The sequence below is a fragment of the Prinia subflava genome, chromosome Z (assembly GCF_021018805.1).
Source record: "Prinia subflava isolate CZ2003 ecotype Zambia chromosome Z, Cam_Psub_1.2, whole genome shotgun sequence".
NCBI classification, from domain to species: domain Eukaryota; kingdom Metazoa; phylum Chordata; class Aves; order Passeriformes; family Cisticolidae; genus Prinia; species Prinia subflava.
Genome location: NC_086283.1, coordinates 25,701,483 through 25,715,679, shown reverse-complemented (window position 1 = coordinate 25,715,679; position 14,197 = coordinate 25,701,483). Strand labels below are relative to the sequence as shown.

At 43.0% G+C, this 14,197-nt stretch overlaps 1 protein-coding gene across 2 annotated transcripts in view; it reads left to right on the top strand.

The window, feature by feature from the left end:
* The window catches only part of KIAA1210 (KIAA1210 ortholog), a 55,739-nt gene that overhangs the window by 15,647 nt on the left and 25,895 nt on the right, over positions 1-14,197 (top strand). The window lies entirely within an intron of this gene.

The window sequence follows — 14,197 nt, the reverse complement described above, 5'->3', positions numbered from 1 at the left end:
CACCTGATATATATACACAGGTTGTATTTCTCAGCCTGTTATGTCAGCCCTCTGATCAGTTCCCAGGTGAATTAATGCAACTACTAATCCTTTGAGTCTTCACAAATTTTATATGCTGATTTGGCAGTGGTTATTGGTCAAATTAAGTTAAAATGAGTTCAAGATACCAGTTGCAGAAATAGTGATGTTTTTAGCATGAGATTAATTTTCAATGAAATTTGTTTGGAGTTCAGCATTAAGTATTTGTCTTTCTGGACAAATGTGTCATTGGAACAACTTCCCCAAATTCTCACATGGTCATTTGACGTAGGAATTAGTTTGCTTTCTGAAAGAAAGCTCTTTTGGAATGAAATCACTTTTATGCTTTAAGCAATTGGCTTGGGTACCAGTAGGAATTTAGCTAAAGTGACTTAGAGCTCAGTACCTGCAAAGAAACATGCCATGGACGTTGGGGCAGGGTTTCCTCCAGGTCTTTGAGCTGCTGAGTCCAGTTAAAGCACCTGGAGTGTTTTAAAAGCTGCTTTAGGTAGTGCTCTCCTGTGCTGCTGTCCCATTTATCCCACTCCCCCATATTTTACAAGAGGAAGCAAAGGCTCTGCCTTCGCACACTGTAATAATGTATGGCTGAATCCGATCTTTGTACACATAGGCTTGTCCCTGTGCTGTGTTAATGTCCTCGTATGAAATGAAAAAAAAAGAACCCAAAGCCTAATCAAGGTAATTCTTCATCACAGTCCCAATCTTGGCTGCTATTTCACTGAAATAAAACTTCTAGACTGCTTTCATATTTCTCTTTAACCAGCATATACAATCTGAGTAATCTTGAATTGTTCTGCTAAGTTTATAGCTCATCACACTTGTTGCACAGTTCTGTTTTTTTCTTGCTCCAAGCATTGTGCTAGAAAAAAATATTATACCTGAACAGATATGATAAAGTATCCTAAAGTCTGTGGAGGAGTCTTTTCATATGCTCCTCAGTTTTAGGGACTAGCCAAGTATGTTGTTATGAGCTGAAAATGTGGTTGCTTGAATAGTAAGGTTCACTGATGGTCAATGCAAACTACCAATTTCCAAAGACAAATATAGTGTGTTAGAAGCTATATAAAATATTTGGCTGAAAGCTTTATGTGCCAGCTCAGACTGGTTTCTCTAGCAGACTATAGGAAAATGTATTTAACTGTATTTAATGTGGTCACTCAGGATTTCATGGTGCCTTTCACAAACAATCCCAGAATTATGGACATTGAGCTTAAATGTCTTCTGTTTTGCCAAGCTTTGCACTTCCAGTGGGGTACTGTGTCCTTCTGTATTCCATAATTGTCAAAAAAATGCTGATGTGCATTTTCATCCTGCAAAGAAGTTCAGCATTTGGGTAAAGCAAGTTGATCGAGGAATGCATCGGTAGAATTTTCAATATATTTCTAGATAGTTTGAGATGAAAGCAGTTGCCAGTCTAAAACGATGTTATGATCAAGAAATTGAGTAAAATATGTTTTCTGGCTTAGGTGCTGTTGCTGTATTTTGTGTTGTTACCTGTTCAGATAAGTGTCAGGAAGAGATTGTGATGATTGCTGGGTGTATTCCAAAGATGGTACAGAGCTGTCCACCTGATGGATAAGCTGTCTGTTTACCGACCCTGCACCTTCACCCCAAACCTTCTTGTTGAACGGGCTCATGGGGTATGGTGGAAATCCTCCAAATCCCTTTGTTCTTGAGGCTAGTTACACATTTTACAACTTCTACAAGTGTGTGTGATCCTTTGAGCCTTTGGCTTCCCATCCACAGCAAGCAGCTGCTGTTCTAGCTTGGAGAGTGACAAGTGGATTGGAAGGGGTTTAAAGCTCCACCGACTGCTATTGGAGTAGCAACTTGACACTGGGAGCCGGGGCAGTTTGAGCCTGTTGGTTCTTCTCTGTCAGCAGCTCATTCGCCTCCTGTGGCCTCTCTCCCTGTCTGGAGGCGTGCAGTTGCCACGGGCCGAGGAGCTGCGTTGGTGACTGACGGCAGGGAACGACGCTTCGCTCTTTGGCACAGTTTCAGACATGAAGCATCTCGCCAAGACTCCATTACTGTTCGAAGGCAGACACTGAGTTCCCTGGGCATCCCTGCCTGTGGCATGCCCCAGCATCATCTCGGCTCAGCCTTGGCCCATGGGCTCAGTTGGATGCTGTCAGAAGGCTGTGCAGCTTTGGAATCAGTGCAGGCTTTGTGGGGGCTATGGCAGAGTCACTGCCCCTGTGCTGATCTGGGATCTGTCTGTGTGGCTGATGAATTCGGGACAGGTGACATGCTTCTCATAAATACTTTGGCATTCTGAAACATGTCTCTTTACATGTCGTTTTATTGTACATTACTTTAGCATATTATTTCGCAACAAGAACACAAATCACTCCTTAACAGCTTTTCAGTGTTGGGGGATGAGATGAAAATATGTGAGTATGATAGGTGGTTTCTGCCCAGCAAAGCAAGTTCACCTGTGCAAAAACAATCCTTGGATGAGTTTCAAGAAACGGCTTTTATGGAAAGTGGAGAGCTCTCCCCACTAAGACCAAATCAGAGAGCGTGAGCTGAGGTGAAAAGATTACTCAGGTGTTGTTAGTCTCTTGGAGGAATCCTGCAGCACACAACCTATGAGCATGCTCCTGTATTTGGAAACTGTACAGTGTTTGGACATTTGTGAGCATTTTGTCTTCAGCCCACAGGAGTCATTCAGTGCTCTGCCCGGTATTAAATGTATAGAGGCTTAAGTCCTGTTTTCTTATTCAAAAATAGCAGAGAGAGTGAACAAAAGCAGTTAGGAGGTGTCAGAGCCCTGGCACTGCAGGCAGCTGGGCACCAATAGTACAATGGTGCTATATTATTAACAAAAAAATCAACTATTTCTCTTCGTGATTCATTCTGTTTGACTCATCTTTGTGCAAGAAGTTCAGTTCTGGCTTAATACACCAGTGAGTCACTCCCTTCTCCTCATTCTGTTCGTGCTTCTCTCTGAATGGTGTTTGTTTTAGCAGCCACAGTGGTGCAGTGTGTTTGCTGGCTGTAGGCAGAGGAATTCCAAGCAGGCCTGTTTATTTGGTTTCAGTAGAACAGCGCTTTAGCTATCACCGAGGTTCTGAGTATTTGGCAGATATGCTGTGAAATTGACCTCTAATGCTGCCTGTCCTAGATCACTTGCAGTGGAGCAGAAGCTTGGGCTGGGACAATCTGCTGAATGTGAGTCTCACTCTTCTGCATCATTTGACCATCAGTTTTTTTGCCTACATTATTTTGCCAGACCGAGCCATGAAAACATCTTGTCATAATTTTCCCTTGTGTTCTCTTCTTAGACAGAAACTTCTGCTGCTCCAAGTGTCTGGCTTTGTACCCCTAGAGCCAGTTGGAGAGATTAATTTGTCATTTCCTCCTTGTGCAGAGGTCTGCAACATTTTAGGCTTTCACATGTGCTGTGATGTGAAGGCCTGGAATTGGATGTAAAAGCTGAAATCTGATGATACATGGGACAAAAATGCAGTGAGTTCAAGTTATATTTCCAGTAGATAACCTACCTGAGCTGGTGTAGGGCAGCTAGGGCTGATTATCAGCCAGATTTGAGAAAATCTTGAGAAAGTCTGTCTATGGGGAAAAAGGAAGAAAACCCCATTTTAATTCCAAGGTTGATTCCCTTCCATCCCCCAGATTTCTTCTGCTGTAAGAAAACAGGTGACCAAAAGGTGTTCTACAGTAACGTGATTGAAGCTTACAGTTCTGCATTACACCCGTTATAGTCTCAAGGTTGGTAAAACTATTATGGATTAAGCAGTTTAAAATATTATTTTGAATACAGCAAATACTCACTGAAAACTCTCTTACTTTATTTTGTTTGTCTTGTTACTTTATTCATAATGATTTTTTTTAAGTGAGCAGGTGGCCTCCCACTCCCTTGGGGGAGTTGCTGTATAAACAAAGAAGAAAAAAACCCCAGTCAGTTGATATCCTGTCTGATTTTGCTTGCAGATGCTGAGCTGTCACTGCTCATCACTGTGCCAATAATCAAGGTTGTGCCAACAGTCCAAGGGTTCCAACATAGTGTATGTGAAAAAGGCATGACCTGGGCCATACACTTGTTTCTCATTTATTTAGCTTTATTGTTGCACTTGTGTGTGTTGCTGCATTCAGGCAAGTGTACAGGCACCAAAACATTCTGTGCTGTGTTGTATCCTGTCTTCACCCCATCCACAGCATGTTGGTATCTTCGTGACTGTTGTGCTTTAACCCCAGAAATTAAACCCTACAATAGCCACTCACTCACTCACTCACTCACTCACTCACTCACTCACTCACTCACTCACTCACTCACTCACTCACTCACTCACTCACTCTCCCCTGGTGGGACTGGAGAGAGAGTACCAGGGTAACTGAGAAAACTCATGGGCTGAAATCAAGACAGTTTAATAGGTAAAGCAAAGGTCATGCACACAAGCAAAGCAAACCAAGGAATTTGTTCCCCACTTCCCCAGGGCAGGCAGGTGTTTAGCATCCCCAGAACAGCAGGGCTCCGTCATATGTAATGGTGACAGGAAGACAAACACCATCACTCCAAATGTCCCCCTTCCTGCTTCTCCTCCAGATTTATATGCTGAGCATGAGGTTATATGGTCTGGGATATCCCTCAGGTCAGCCGGGATCAGCTGTCCTGGCTGTGTCCCCACCCAGCTCCCCATTCACCCCCAGGCTCCTCACTGGTGGGCTGGGATGAGGTGCAGAAAGGGCTCTGGGTAAGACCTGCTTAGTGATAATGGAAGCATCTCTGAATTATCAACACTGTTTCAAGCACAAATGCAAACCACAGCTCTGTACCAGCTGCTGTGATGAAAATCAACACTACCTCAGCCCAGACTAGAGTGCTCTCAGGGGGTATTGTAGCACTCGCAGTCAGAGCAGGGAAGCTTGGATGTGCAGACAAAGCTGCCTGATCTTGCTTTCTAACCATCCATCCAGAGTCAAGGTGGCATTCCAGCTTCAAAATTTTGTAGTGGTTGTTCCTTTTGGCCTCTGAGATTCAAGGACCTGGTGTTAATTAGTGAACTAAATGTTTGACTTGTATTCATGACAAATTCATTTATGCTCATTCGGTCTCAGAAGTATGTAAATGTGCACTTCTGCTGGGGCTTCCAGGTATCACTTATCTAACAAGGCACTTGTGATCCACACAGTAGTTCACAGTAGATGCAAATGTGATGTATTTGAGTGGTCTAGCTCAGAATTAGGATGGAGACACTGTGGTAACCATCAAGCTAACTACGTACATTGCAAAATACAGACCTTACAGAGGGGTGGAAGAATTGTTTGCTGGTTCACTCTAGCAGTCAAAGGGCTTTCCATCAGTTCAGTTTAGTGAAAAGAATGTTTCAAGAGCTTAAATTAAAAGGATGCAAATTGTCTTACTGCTTCCTTTCGTGGAGCCTTGGCCTGTCAATATCTTACGGAATGTCTGCCCCCATCTGATTCCCTCCCCCATGTGCCTGCTAGTCACTACCCCATCTTGCAGTTCTTCTTGTCTTGGGTGTCACACTCCTGGGTTTTTCTGTTGTCATGTACCGTCTGTGCTCCCCAGAAGTACTGTAGTGCTGCCTTAAAAAACTGTTGAATTCAGCTTGGTACTCTGTTGGTGCAAAACAGCATTAGCTCAGATAATCTTATTTTAGATGATCCTGTTTTAGAGAGGTATTTGTGTCTGGAATCCCAGAGAAGTAGGATCCCTTTTTAGTAATTGCTCATACCATAGCAAAACGTCACTAGTTGCCCTTGGGATAGAAATGGCTCAGGAGCTGCTTTGAGCACATGGATGATCTCCCTTGGCTTCAACAGTTCTCCATGTGCTTCAAGACCAATTGTACTTCAGGAGCTGCCTAACTTGAGGCTCTGGAGAGAGCCTTTGGGAGAGCAGAGCAGACCAGTGGCAGCAGGAGGTTTTTGTTAGAATAGAAGAAGGGAGGGAAACCATCAAACTTCACACACAGCTGCAGAGGAGCCGCTCTGCAAGCACGGAGGCTGCTTCTGGCCTTCCTTGATCAGGAGTCAAAATGGGCTCTGAATTGCAGAAATGCCCACGGGCAGTGGGAACTCAGGGTTAGCCAACCAGACACAGTGTGTTTCAACATAGGAAGGAGCTGGACTTTTTTCATTTCTTGTGTGTACAGGCAGTAGATACTGACAAATAAGTTTTGGGACTTCACATGAAGAGAGATTTCCTGAGCTTCCTGCCCAAGGCAGCTTCTGAGACCACAAAGCCTGTGTTTTATTTGCTTCTTTATAGCCAAAAGATGGCTAACTGGTTTAATGGCATTTTGATCTTTAGAGTGAAAATTTGTACCAGTTTGTCCCAGAATTTTCTGTTTGTCTCCCCCCTCTTTTTTTTTCAGTGCACTTTGAATTCTTGGCTATTAAATGTCTGTATTTTCTCTTATTGTGAGAAGTTTCATCTTATCTGAAGATCTTTTTCCCCTGTCCTTAAGCTGCTCTTTAACAAAAAATTGAGGGATAAGTGACTGTTTCGGAAAAACTTTAAAGAGAAAGCTTTAGCTATAGCCTAAAGTTCCATGTTTCAGTTCTGGTGTTCAGTTCTCTGTTGTTTCAGCCTCATTTTTCCTGCAGTAGTCAGACAGCTTTGTTTGGTAAAAATGCTTCCAGACTCTTCTTTCAGGCCCAGGATGTAATGATTCTTCCCAGTTTCTGAGACTAACATGTTGGAAATCACTGTGACTCAAATATGGGAGCATGGCAGATATGCAGACGACTCTTGTGAAATTTTATGGGTTTTTTTGTTATTTACCTTCTGTGTGGTCCTTCTAGCACTTGTGTCAGTCCATGTGATTCCAGCATGCTGGGCTCCTGCAGGAGGTGACACTTAACTCTTCCACAGGGCTCATTTAACTTTCCACGAGTTCAGTGTGGAACTTGTGATTGTTGTTCACTGTGATTCCACAGGTAAAGAAGCTCATGGTTGAGTGATAAATAATTGGCTCTTGCAAGAAATCCAGTAATTTGCCCTGTTATTCAATGATAGAGCCGGAAAAACTGGTGAATTTACCCAAGTCCAAGGCCAACAATCTCCAACTGCTGGAATATATTTAAAAGACAAGCTCTGTCTCACAGATTTTGCTGTCTAAACTAATGCTTGTCAGCTTCAAAGTTTGCAGATACTGGCAGTTCCCATGAAGTTTTCTCAGGCTCACAGTCTTTCAAGCCCCTGTAGAGCAGGCTGAAGCCAGCTGATGGCAAACCTCTTTCCTTTGCCACCTTTTGCTGATCCCTGCAAAGCAGCCCATAGACTCCAGGGCTCTGTACAGGTCGGATCCCCATTATCTAACTTTATGCTTGAAGGCTCCAGGTGAAAAAATTAATTAAAAATTTGGAGAGGTAGTAAAAAGCACATACACAAGCTAGAAAACTATATTTAGTGGCTAAATATACCCACCGCCAGATCTGGGATGGAACATTACACTTACGTGTTGAATTTGCCACTTGGGGAGGCAGAGGGAGTAAGCTTGACTTTCATTCCCATACCTGACTCTCTGACATCTAGAGTCTGCTGGCATGAGACATGTCTGCTGTTCAGTGATAGTGGCTTGACATTTCCTGTTGCTTTGCCTTGAAACTATTTCCAAAGGCAGTAATGCACACTGGGAGCAGCTCCCTAACTGGCAAGGGCAGCCTTTGGTTACATCCCTGTTGATTTTTAAATGCATGTTCCTCCTCCTCCGCAACTACTTCGAATGTATGTATCCATGTCAAGTGGATCTGACAGTGTCTCCTACTACTCGCAACTGGTTCCTTTAGTATAGTTGCTGGAAGACTTCGCTGATCTTTTCTCTTCTTTTTAGGAAGAGTGGGAGAAGAGCCTCATTCCAGCTGTTTCCTGAATTTTCCCCAGTGTGTTAGTGTGAGGAAAAAGAATTACTACATGGGAAAAGCTTACTCCTATGCTAATGCCAAATGGTGGAATTTAACTGGATAGTTTAATGTCCATTCCTTTAAAATGGAGACAGTCTGGGGCCAAAATCTTGCTGTGGCTTAGATCATGACTGTCTTTGCCAGTCTTGATTTGGGCAAATTTCTGTCACATTTCTCCTGATCGGTACTGACCTGCAAATGCACTGTAAAATCTCTGTGATAAGTTATTATTAGGGATGGGCTATCAAGAACAATTTTCCTTGGCTTTTGGCTAACAGGTAGATATTTGCTCTGTTGTTTGAGCTGATACAAACTTCCAGCAGAGATCTTACATGGAGAGCAGCTACCCAAATGGTGCTAGTAAGCACAGTGGAATTAATTAGGTGCATAAGGAGAGCTCAAAGTGGCACCAAACCAAGTTAATCTGTCTGGCGAGGGTGCCAAGTGTTGCAAAGCTCTGGTAGCTGAGACTTCAGTTTGGCCTCCCGAGCTGAGTACAAACCTGCAGCTTCCCTGCTGCTGGTACCTGCCACGGGTTTAAGGTACCAGGCCTGTGCTACAGTCCAGTCCCCACATGCAGGCACACAGTTCTCTCATGCTAAATGCAGGAAGGAAGGGAGTCCGGGGAGATGGGGCAGCAGTGTAGGGGACAGAGGCATTGACTCTCTGTTTTTGGACTGGTAACAGACTGCTTATGAATTTTTCCCATTTACCCTTCCCCCTTCTTGTCCTCTTGGCTTCTCACACAATTACAGAATGAGTCTGTGTGACTCTATGAAAGGCATTTCCTCCTCTTACTTTTTTTTAAAGTCAGCTTCAGCCCACCAGCTGCTTTCCATTAGTGTTACACACACACTCACTAGGAGGGCAGGACATAATGCTTCAGGCACTGCTGAACAGCAGAAATCCTTCAGAGTCGCTATCAGGCAGAGGCTTCTCAAAGCAGATTGTAGCTAACAGGAGTTGAGCACATTGGAACCTGTCTTCTGGCGAGTCTTCTCAGAGGAGCCAAGGTGTGGGGACAGAGGGCGGTCGGGGGCATTGTCTGAATGCAAAGGGTGAGAGCTGTGAACAGATCTCTCCGTGTGGATGGTTGGTTGCTCTGGATATCTTGTCAGGGTTAGAAGCTGAGTGTTGTCTGTTGCTGTGGGGAGTTACAACCCCCTGCTTGATTCTGGGAGAATATTTTATTGATATTAAATATTATCTAGATGCTTATCCAGACTTCCTGGTGGGTACTATTTCTGTATTTGCTATTTGTGATCCATGGAAAAGGACATTAAACTTTCTCTAACTATCCCTCCTTCACTGAAAATTACAAGATCAGTGTTCATTAACTTTATAAACTCTTCCCCTCACCATTACCAGTGGAGAAAGTAGTAAGAATCCTGGTGTAAACCGCAATTTGTGCTATTCTTTCATTCCTACATAAAACAGTCATGGGAGGGACCACATGGGTGAGACCCCATGGGAGATACCAGCTAGAGGCTGGCAAAAAACCCTGGGAATTTCATCCTAGAAACACTACATTGTAGAACAGCACAGTGGGATCAGCTGTACAAGGTCAGGTCCTGGTTCCCTCTGTCGTGTTGGATTGTACCCTGCTTCAACAAAGCTGTTTGTGGAATCCCACACTGTTCAGCAGATTCTGTGACCATGGGCCTTGAAGTGCAGGTCACTCATCTCATGGAGGGCAAAGGGAGCTTTGGTTGCTGAGCTTCTGATATGCTCAAGGGATGTGAAAATTGAATAGAAACCTTGCTGGCTGTGCAATTGCTGTATGATTCACTGTGAAATCCTGTTCCTTGGAGTTGCAGAGGGTAGACTTTACTTCACTTGTCATTGGATTAATCTGTTCATTGATAGCTTGTTGGGTTCCCAGAGAGGAAGGCCATCAAACACATTTTGTCAGAACAAAGTCCTCTAATGTGCTTTAATGAGAGAGAAGAAAATTTAACCTCTCAGTCACCTTTTGCTGCAGAATGTAATCTGAATATTGAACCGCCCTGCATTCTGTGTTTTTTTGAACCTTGGTTTTCAGGAGAAATAGAGAGACTTTCTCTGAGGTCCTGCAGTAGCTTGAAGTGCGTTCTGGGGGAGGCTGCCTGGAGGGTGGTGACCTGGAGGACCAGATGGGGTCCACACGATCCATTTTCCTGTGCTGACACATCTTGCTGTGAAAAATGTTTGTCTTGAAATATGGAACATAAGCTTGATTTCAAATAATTTTTGTAGCATGGAGGAAATTGGTCTTTAAAAGCTCCGGGCAAAAATTTCACCTCTTTCTCTTGGCTGCTTGCCACTGTCTGTCTCCTATAGACTATGAAGATGCTAACTGAATGCAGTGCCTCGCATTCTTGAGGCTTTATTTCCTCAAGCATTTATTTGATAAGAAAGAGGCTGTTCAGGGTTCAGCATCTTCTTTGATCTCTCTGTCATAAGGCGTTCTGGAATGCTTATGCAGAGCCATGGGGCTGAAGCTGAAGAAACACTAAAGGTGGGGTAGGAGCTCGCTTGCTGTGCAGTTTCCAAGTCTTCTGCTCCACTGGAGAGTCAGCAAGGAGGTCGTGCCCCTTTTCTGAGGCTGAGCAGAAAGCGTTTGTCTTGGACCTTTGTTGAATGCAGGAAACTTGAGTCCTGTACTCAATGCTAACATCCCAAGAGTCCTTAAACACACAAAACAAGCAGTGAAAGGAAATTGTCTTTTATTCATTTAGCGTTCTCCCACCCCTCTACCCCCCATGTACATATTAAGTCTTGTGTTCAGCTTGGCAAAGCAAATGGTCAGAACACCATCCTGGAACTTTATTTTCTTTTATCACTGCCCTCCCATAGAGTATTGCAAATATTTGTCCAGTTGGTTCAGTTTGTAAAGGGGAGACAAGGACATTTCTCTGGTTCCTGGAGATTTGTTTTTACTGCTGAGACTCATTAGTTCCTGTAATGAGTTGAAGAGCTCCAAGTGAATGCAACACAGTAGGGTTATCAGTGGAAATTTTGTATGGGATAGCAGAGACCCTAGATCTAAAACATCAAACCAAGTGAGGGTAGTGATGACCACTAAGTTCCATTGTCTGTTTTAGAGGTAAAGCAAGCCCTGCAACTTTGTAGAAGTTTAATTGTTTTACCATACACCCTAGCAATGCAGATAGGGTCTAAGAATGCCAGTATTATTTTTGTGATTGCATCTGCAAAGGAAGCCACCCTTTGCAAGTAATTAATTGATTCACAGTTATGGCAGTCCAGCCCATCAGCCTGTGCAGGGAGAGGCAAACCCTGTGCTTTTGGTAAACTTTCAGTCTTTTCCGTGGCCCTACATAGGGATTGATGCAGTGGACTTGCTGGCCACGGCCGAGTTTGGCTTTTGAGGTGTGTGGCAGAGATTCAACATCTTGTGTGCCCTGTACCTCTGCATCAGGAGGTCTGTGCATATGCAGAGATTGCAAATACTGTTTAAGACAGGATTAAGAACATATAAGAAAGCTGTAGACTGGGGAAATGTGCCCACTGTTCCACTTTTAGTAAGAAGCAAACAGTAGCTGTGACTTGGCAGTTCTCCTGTCTCGGATGGCCACGTCTGTCCCTGCTCCCACACTGAGGAGAAGTCTCCTGCATCTCTCTGTGAGCATCTTCTCCCAGCTGTCCTGTAGCATCTCAAAAATATCAGAAATACTGCTCTAAAAGGCCATTTATTTAACCTGATATTTTTATTACTGAAAATCAATACACAGACAGCATTTGTTTAAAACTTTGTCTCTAATGGTGTAATGCTCTGGGAGAGCTCAGAGGGTGTTAGTACAGCTGATTGAACTGGATGTACATGGTATTGATACATCCTGACACTGTGTCTGTCTGCTGTTATTAAGGCCTGGAAGTGGTGAATATCTGGAGGTTCGATTGGTTAATGCCCGTGCTCTCACATGTATTTGTATTGAAGGGGTTTTGTCCTCTTTTTCTCTGTTACACTAACCCCCGGGCTAGGATTTGTTGCTCAGAACATTTGTTAACTGTTCTCTGTAAAGCACAACTCACTGCCACCAGAATTTGAAGTGTAAATGCCATCTAATTGCTAACTTTCCTCCAGGTATGTTGTCAGGTTTTTAATGGTGGAACCTCCACTTTGCTGGTGGAATATATACATAACATATTATATGGGTTTTTTTTTTCCATGTAATTCAGCTACTTCAACTAACTCAAAGTTTGAGAAAATCTGTGATGTTCAGTTCACTGCAAAATATGATGAGATATATACAAAGGCACCAAACCATTAGGTCCTGAATGGGGCACTCTTGTAATCGACACTTGAGCTCCATGTCCCCCAGAGAACTTGGCTATAAAATTGAGTTAGTGCTGGAGCTGATTCGACTGTGAAGAAATTGCCTCAGACCCGAACTGCTTTGCAGTTGTAGTTCTACCTGTATAAAAGATATATCAACTGGAAATGTATGCTTGGAGTTACAATAAACACTGTAGTCAAAATACCTTCAAAGGCTGGAAGGATTCTGAGTGAGCAGCTGAGATGCTTGAGTAAGTTAAATAAATGTTGAACTGATACAAACAAAGCTGGATCTGAAAGCATCAATTTTCTCTTGCTTTGGTTTGATGGAAGGTGGGTAAAGCAGAAGTTAGAGGTCTAGATGAGCCAAATGCCAAGTCAGCTCACATTCTGCGAAAATAAACTCAAGTCTGGAGACTTGTCAGTTTGTCCTTGTATATTTATTGAATGTTTTCTCGATATTTTATTTCAAAGGTATTTCCGTTTACCTCAGAAAAATCTAACACAGTATGCTTGGTGTATAAAGTTAAGAGGAAAAATTGGAACCAAATTTCTTTTTAATATAAAGAAAGCCTGTATAAGAAAGTCTACTGATAACTGCTTCAAAGAAAGGATGCAGGAGATGCAGACATTTTCATAGATAATGGATGAGACAAGAGGAAAAAAGGTAAAAGTTGAATGGGTATGAGCATCCAAGAGGAAACTTAGAAATAATTTTTATTGCTTGTCAATATTGTCTGACAATTGTTTCAGGAACAACCTTGGTGTATTTTAGTTAGAAAAGATGTTGCAGTGACTTTTTCATTGGTTTTTAACTAGTTGAAATGAGATTATTTGGAAGTACATTGTGTTAATGCTCTCCTGTGCCCAGTGCTCACAGAGGATCTGTTTGACGGCACTTTGTTTCTCTTTTACACTTTCCCAATCCTTCCCGCAGCAGCTTGACAGTTTACATGTCTGCGTGGCCAGTGCAGGGAATGCTTTATTCCATGACCTCTTATTTCACAGGAGCCCTGCCTGTTTTGCCTCCATGAGCTGCTCCTTTCTTTTCTCTGACAGACGCTGCTGCCTCTGATTTTGTGCATCTTATCTTTTAAGGCTGTCTGAGGATGTGGGCTCATAGAAAGGTCCCAGTGCTTTTGGGCATGACAGATTTTAGAGTATGTGGGTGATACCGAAGAAATGTAAGAGTTTAGTGCTTAGCCAAATTAGCACAGAATCACAGTCTTGTTTGCTGTTGGGATACTTGACTTGGCTGTATTGTTACACCACTTAAACGGGGCAAATTGTTAGATGTGATCTATGCAGAAATGGCAGCAGGATTTGGTTGTAAAAATTTCTTTCTCTTTGAGTCCTGAACAGGATATGGGAACCTGTAATTATATAAAAGTATCACTGAGGTATCGTCCATAAAAAGGACAGTATTTATGAGCTGCCCTGCTAAACTGTCACATTTCCACTGTTGCTTGACATTTGTACTGTAGCTCTTGTGGTCTGCTGCTTCATTCCTTTGTCTGCAACAGACACCCATTTGGAAAATACAAAATGGAACCAGTTAACACTGAATGATCTTAAAACTAGGCTAAACTTCTGTTTTCATCAGGGAGGAAGATGATGCCATCAGCTAATTTGGTTGATCAATAGCCCTGCTGGCGATAAGGTTTCAGAGCTTGTGGTTAAAAGCTGATTGCACTGGATCCAAAATTAATTTGATCTATTGGTTTCCACAAATGTAGCGTAGCCTGGAATGATGTTTCAGTGCTGATGCTTAACTGGTTTTAATAATGATGACAGACTAGACTGGTGCCTGCTGTGAGGACACTGTAATGCATGAACTCTGGGCAGCTGAGCACTTACTTATGTTTTTTACAGTAGCATGGAGCTGTCACTCTCTAGCAAAGGTTCATTATTCTAAGACTGGGAAGCATTACATTGTTTGCTGAGCAAGGGTAATGACATCCTTCCTGAAAGCAAGCTTTGATTCTGGTC